The following is a 7,445-nucleotide window of genomic DNA, read 5'->3' as shown; positions in this document are numbered from 1 at the left end:
ACCGCGAAAGGAAGTAGAGATATTTGTCAGAAATATTGGAGGAACGTAACTAGGGTAGACACTCGTGAACCACAGCAATTAACAGAACACAGATTTATTCGGTTAACACGAAAAGGCGCTCGACTCGCGAGGCATAATGGCTGAGATCTTTTCTCTTTGACAAAAGACTTAAGACTGTTTCACTGTCTCCAAGCGGAAACGATATTAAGGCAAAAGAATCACATGCGCCAATCAGAGGACGCCAAGGCCTCACGTGGCCCGTCGCGCGGGCGCAGCACGTACGCGGGATGAGTCCGCCAATCGCGAGGCGATCACGAGAACACTAGCGCCGCGGAACGGAAGCGCTGCTAATTGCCAACTTAAGGTACCTTTACATATGCCGCACGCAGCAGCAGCAATTCGTTACTATTGGTTAAAAATTTTACTTAGATGACGCACTTCCGGCGCAAAATACATTTAGCCGCATCTTATTGAAGTTCAACCAAACGAACAGCAAAGGCGAACGAGCAGCAAAAAGCCGTGTCAATCATGCTGTCAAGTCATGTGTGATTGAAAATAGTAAATAGTAAATATTGAAAATGACCTGATGTAAATCAAAATGTCTGTTGATTATATCTATAATTGTATTTTAACATATTTTATATCGAAGCATTTAATAAACTGCTCTGGCTCAGCCTATATTATTTCATTCATTAATTTTGTTAAATTATTGAGACAATACTTTGATTGAGACACAACCTTACAATTCTTCAATAATTTTATTGTTTATTCTAAACAAGAAAACTTTGATAATTTTACTTTTGAAGGTGTTTAATAGAAAATTGTATACTTTATAACCTAATACAATAATCTTTCAATATGTTAATTGACTATTATTTTATTTTTTGTTAGATAAAACTTGTTAATACTTGCGGAATTTGTGAAACCATAACAGAACCATCATTAATTTCAACACATAAGTGCTTGGAAGGATATAAACGTTTCTTTATTGATAACAATAGATATTTTTATCCAGTATGCGGTAAATATGCATAAAAAAATGTAGCTTCTTTAAAAATATATAAAATAAATGATACAACTGTATATATAATGATTGTTATATAGATAATGGAGTTGTAATACGAAAAAGTGCTACAGATAATGGAGACTGCGTTGTAATTGATGATGAATCAGTTATTCAGAAAAAGATACGAATGCGGAACATGTTGGTCTTGACAAGTCATGTGTTTCTCCATTATCGGAGACGAGTGGAAATATTTCATTGAATAGTTATCCTGATGATTCAATGAACTTACTCACTCACTGTCATCTGAATCTCACATGTATCACCGACCTGCACCAATCTCGGTGGTGATCTCCGCGGAGCGGATTGAACCCACAGCAATAACAACTGCGTAAGATGATACTAATTGCTCTTGACAGAATTCATATGTGACCTGGACTGAATTCTCAAGTACATTTCTAAACATGCAGGCATTAGGACTCTAAAAGATTTTGGTACTAGAATCTAAAAAATATAAAATATTCGTCAATAAAAATTAAATCGAAATTTTATCTTAATTTCTTTAAAGCAGCTTATATAAGAAGATACAATCATAAATATATTTACTAAAACTCTACTTGTTTTTCGCAATTTATATTATTTTTATTAATAATATTAATAATTGTTATAGAATATTATAGATTTTATATAAATGAATAAATACAAAATTCATATAAATCCTATTTATGTATTGTGTCTTTTATCTCTGCAGAGTATTTAAATTTGACAGCTGGTATATCCTGACATGGAAACACTGATCTTGCATGTATTAGCTGAAAAATAGATATTTTTATACACTATACATTAAGATAGAAAAATTATTTTATTTAGTTAGTTTATACCTTGTTGTCAGACAAGCCACTCGGTGGTGGCCGTTGAGGTTAGATCCAGCGACGCACCAACGGAATTTAAACGGAAGAACTCGTGGGTAGAACAATCTCTTTCTTGTTGCAAATTGTCCGGCCGCGAAGTTGTCAACTTATGCTAAAAATCATGTCGATTTAACGATCAATGCACGATCAGCACGATAACGCGACGGATGACAGGAGCGTGTCACAATGACAAGCCGCAATTGACAAGTGACAATGTCACGTGATTCAAATTTTGCTGCAAATTCCTTTTCATGCGCAGCAAATGCGGCGGAAGCGGTTTTTTAAAATTTGAATCACGTGACATTTTGCTGCTGCTGCGTGCTGCGTATGTAAAGGCACCTTAAGAAATACTACTGCTGGGGAAAATAACTAGGCGAGCTGGCCATTTCTTACAGGTGCAATAGTGAATTAAAATGGCTTTGATCATTTAATTGGTGCTTTGTCATGTGATTTAGACAGCCAATCAGACTATACCCTTCAATGTCGCATCTCTGTTTTCTAGGACTCTAGCCGAGAGTTGTTGCGAAATCTGATGTATCGCTCTAACCCCATATAGTGTTTTGGGCACTTTTCTAAAATTTACTATATATTGTTACTGCCAGTGGTGGCGCTGTTTATGTATCACTAAAGTCACGCTGTTTTCTTATATCTATTCTTTTCGTGTACTCAGTAAATAAAAAACCGTTTTTAAGGTCCGATATCTCAAGTGTGCTTTATTTCCATTTATTCATCTTATTAATTGATTTAATTATCTCAAGAGGTTATGGACCCGATCAACACGCTTGGAATTGTACCATTTGCTGGAACTGACTTTTCATCATGGAAATTCCGCATTTTAGCACTGCTCGAAGACAAAGAGGTTGGGAAACATGTAACAACAGTACCAACGAGAACGGATTTGGAATCCGATTCTTGGAAAAAGGCAGATGCAAAAGCAAGAAATTTAATCGTATGGTGCATCGCAAATTCACATCTGGATTATGTGAAGGATAAGTCTACCGCCTACGAAATGATTAATTCTTTATGTGCCATATTTGAACGTAAGTTGCTAGGAACTAAAGTATATCTCAAAAAGAAATTCATGTTTATGAAATGCGAAAAAGATAAATTACTTAGTAGCTTCTTCATGAAAGGGATCTGATGAGAAGTAGAGCAGGGAAAAGGGCATGGGGCTTCGAAGAAAGACTGGAAGAAGGAAAGGGAAGTGCAATTGCAAAAATGTGTCTGAGGGAGATAAGGGAAAGAGCGTCAAAGGGAAAGGAGTTGACAGGGTGGGAAGGGGAAAGAAGTCAGTTTTATAAGGATAGAGGAATAGAGGTGCAGGATTGGGAGAGATAAGTTCTGAGGTCATGGAGGAAAGAGACAGAAGGAGGCAGAGAGAGGAGAGACAGGAGAGGATAGAGAATTCGAGTTATAATAAGTGGTACAGAAGGATATGGGGGGAGGGAAGTATTTGATGAGAGGTTGGGGAGAGAGCAGATGAAGGAGGATCGTAAGATTTAGGTTAGGGGAATGAAATGTTGGAGGGAAGATACTGGGAAAAAGAAGACAGAAAAGTGTGCAGGCTATGCGGAGGAGGGCTGGAGTCGTGGGAGCATGTGTGGGATGTGGAGGGGAGGGGGAGGGGGTAGTTGGCAGGAGGCGTGTGAGAGGATTTTGGGGGAGGAGGGGGAGGGAGAGGGATGAGGAAGGTGGAAGAAGAAAGGAAAGGAGGGGAGGAGAGGAAAGAATAAAGGGGAAGAATGGAAGGAGCGGGAGATAGGGGGGAGAGGAGGGGAATGAGAGAGGAGGAAGGGTGAGGAAGAATGGGAGTGAATGTGTATGTATGGAGGTATGTATGGATGTGGAGAGGAGGAACAAATGAAAGAACAGCCAGGAAACAAGGCTACAGTATATACCGGTGATTTGACAAGTAGAGGCGCCGGAAACGGAGATCCCCAAGATAGCGTGTAAGCGTATGCGTGTGTGTAAATGCGAAAGATGCGGAGGGAACAGTTAGGTAGCTGATAAGGACTAGATATAAGAGTAGTATAAGTTAGTAATAAGTTCGACATAAGTATAGATTAAGTAAATTGGATGTAAATAGGAGAAAATTGTAACCCTAAGGGGAACAATAAAGAGTATCTATCTAGTAGCTTCTTCATGGAATTCGAAACCGCTGTTCGAGCCTATAAATCGGCAGGAGGCATAGTCGATGAATCTGAATTAATTATATTTTTATTAATAGTTATGCCAAATGAATACAATACTGTTGTTGCCACACTTGAAACCCTCGAAGAAAACGACTTAATCATGGATCGAGTAAAGGGCCGTCTATTAGAAGCAGAATTAAAATTGAAAGGCGAGAAGACAGATACAGCTAGCGTAACAAGCGGAACTGCACCACTAACCTTTGAAGCACAAACAAAGTATATAACGTGTTACAAATGTGGTAAGCCTAGCCACAAAGCAAACAGATGTAAAAGTAAATTTATAAAAAAGAAATTTAATAAGCAGCAAGCACATTCAAGTACACGAGTAAAAATGACACAGATTCTGACAAACCGTTTGCATTTATGACAATGTCGAATAAAATGGCATGCACAAAATTTGAAAGCATTATTGACTCAGGCTGTACAACTCATATTGTGAATGACGATTCATTACTCCTTTATTCACATAATTTAAACTCTCCTATTCTTATCGGTGTCGCCAAGGATGGTGATGATCCATGTATGCTGTCAAAGGTGGACACATGCAAATGAACGTATTGCTTAACGGGCGGGAGAAATCTGGAGTTTTGAAGAACGTTTTGTATGCCCCGTCATCACGACAGAATCTGATATCGGTTAGCAAGATAGATCAAAATGGAGAATCTGTAGTATTTGGAAAAGGTCAAGCAAAAATCTTTATGGATGAAAATCTAGTCGGCGTAGGAGAATTAAAAGGAGGATTGTATTATTTACAAATGCATACACCTGAAGTTATTGCAAATGCTACTACTTACAGTAAGAGTGCATCGACTATGCACAAGAGACTTGGCCATTTAGGACACCAAAATATGTGCAAGCTGATTTCAAAGAACATGGCAAAAGGAATTGACTACAAGTTCGAGGATCTGGATTTCTGCGAAAGCTGTGTTAAGGCAAAACAGACAAAATTACCGTTTAGCAATACAAGAGTTCGAACCAAGAGACCACTTGGATTAGTGCACTCTGATGTCTGCGGACCAATTAATGTCGCAAGTCACAATGATATGAGATACTTCTATAAATTTATTGATGACTTCACACATATCCCTGTTGAAAAAAAAACCAGGTGGATTCCCATGGAAACCATGGGAATGCCTAGGAATCCATATAGGATATTAAAAATCCTATATGGGAATCCATACAATGTATGGGAATCCATGTGGAAATCCATATGGTGTATGGAAATCCACATGAAAATCCACATGGTGTATGAAAATCCATCTGGGAATCCAGATGGTGTATGAAAATCCATTTGGGAATTCACATGGTGTATGAAAATCCATCTGGGAATCCAAATGGTGTATGAAAATCCATGTGGAAATCTACATGGTGTATAAAACTCCCTATGAAAATTTATATAATAGATATATTTATGTGATATAATATTAGATTATGAATACTACACTCCAAATCTAAGTGTGTAAATCTGTAGTCACATTTTACGCATTTATACGCGTATTATATTTTTACACATTTTATCTGTGTTTTATATAGTTGTGATTCATTACCAAATAGTTACGATGGCTTGACCATTTCATTAGAGGCACGATCGGAAGCTGAATTATCATCGTCTTTTGTGCGTTCGAAGATTATTGAAGAATACCGACGGCGTAAAAATAGAGATAATGGAGCCCAAGGTGAATCTAGTGTGCTGAAAGTTCAAGTTCAAGTTTCAAATACCGATACAACTAAAACATTTCTTACATGTTATTTTTGTAAGCGTAAAGGACATCTTCACAACAAGTGCCTAGAGTTTGCCGAATGGAAGGCAAAGAAGCAGGCAATAGATAATTAAAACAAGACAAAAGCCAATGTAATGTAAGGGGCGTAAGGAGAATGTGGTAGGATGGCTGTAATAATAATTCCACTCGCGTAATTAATAAGGGACGAAACTCTTTATTGTGGAGACGTTACACATCCGACACTTTAACCGATCACTGCTAGAAGACAACATGGCGCTTCCTTCCTCTTCCTCTCCTGCGCACGCAGCTTATCGCGCGCCCTCTTACGTCTCTTAATACATTTTCAATACATCTCTTACAGTAGTTAAAGGTAACGAAATGTCTGATGAATTATTATTTCTGATTAAAGTTAACAGACAGAGCTAATGGATGGGTTTTAGATTTTGGTGGAACCTGTCACATTTGCTGCAAACGTGAAAATTTTATTAATTTTGATAACATACATAGCGAAAAAGTATCGGTGGCAAACGAACAAGAAGTTGAAGTATCCGGTAAAGGCAAAGTAGTGGTCAACTTTGCGAACAGCAATGGCAACATAACACATATAACACTTGAAAACGTGTTATATATTTCATCAATCGGAGGAAATTTAATTTCTGTGAAGCGGTTAACAGAAAAAGGTTTATAGTTAGTTTCAGAGGAAACACTTGCGAAGTTCGCACCTGTAACGGTAAATGTCAAATTGCGATAAGTAATGTAACCGGAAACTTGTACAAGATGCGAATAGGAAACGAGGTAAATGTAGTAGCAAGTTGTAATAGTTATGCATTTAATGCAATGGCATCGAATTTGGGTCATCATGACATGGATGTTGTTAAGAAAATCCCGTCGAATGATCTTGTAACTAGAATGAAGCTGACAGGGTGCAGTTCTCAATGCAGCCATGCAGTGGATTGCGTAATGTGTATCCAAGGCAAGATAACTCGCATGCCTTTTCCAAAAGAATCACAAAATTGTTCAAAAGAAGTACTGGATTTAATTCATAGCGACATAGGCCCTTACGAAAAAATATGATTGAAAGCCAATGATATTATTGACCAATAGTTACTATTGGTTAACTGTAATTTGGCAAATAGTAACTATTGGCAAATAATAACTATTGGCAAATAGTAACCCTTGGCGAATAGTAACCGTAGTACACTATTCGTCAATGGTTACTATTCGCCAAATTACAGTTGACCAATAGTAACTATTGGTCAATAATATCATTGGCTCCCAATCATATTTTTTTGTAAGAGCGGTCACCCATCCAAGTCATGACTGCCCTCAACGCTGCTTGACTTCTTTAATCGGGAACTGTAGACACTTCGTGATGATCCATTATTACTCAATGTTAATGAATATACATATATCAATGATGTATCGTATTAATAAAATTATTTAAAAAATGAAGATATATTTTTTTATAAATGTTAATAAGATACTGCAGTAGTGTTAAATATTAATAGTATCACTGCAGTAGTGCTGAACACTATTAGTGTCACTAAAGGTATGTTCTGTTTAATACATTATGCACCTGATGTATCATTTTATCCTGATTTAACAGTAAAAACCAAAA

General features: G+C 37.3%; 1 long non-coding RNA gene across 1 annotated transcript; it reads right to left on the bottom strand.

Moving 5' to 3' along the window:
- Nucleotides 1-1,177: 1,177 nt before the first annotated feature.
- LOC105450499 lies at nt 1,178-2,059 on the bottom strand. The gene is made up of 3 exons (XR_974463.1): nt 1,885-2,059; nt 1,707-1,815; nt 1,178-1,507 (listed from the first exon to the last, which is right to left on the bottom strand). It is a non-coding gene; the product is annotated as an uncharacterized LOC105450499 (long non-coding RNA).
- Nucleotides 2,060-7,445: the final 5,386 nt, after the last annotated feature.

Source organism: Wasmannia auropunctata, unplaced genomic scaffold (assembly GCF_000956235.1).
Source record: "Wasmannia auropunctata unplaced genomic scaffold, wasmannia.A_1.0 LD336060.1, whole genome shotgun sequence".
Classification (NCBI taxonomy): Eukaryota; Metazoa; Arthropoda; class Insecta; order Hymenoptera; family Formicidae; genus Wasmannia; species Wasmannia auropunctata.
Note: the sequence above shows the minus strand (reverse complement) of the source record. Positions and strands in the feature narration are given on the sequence as shown.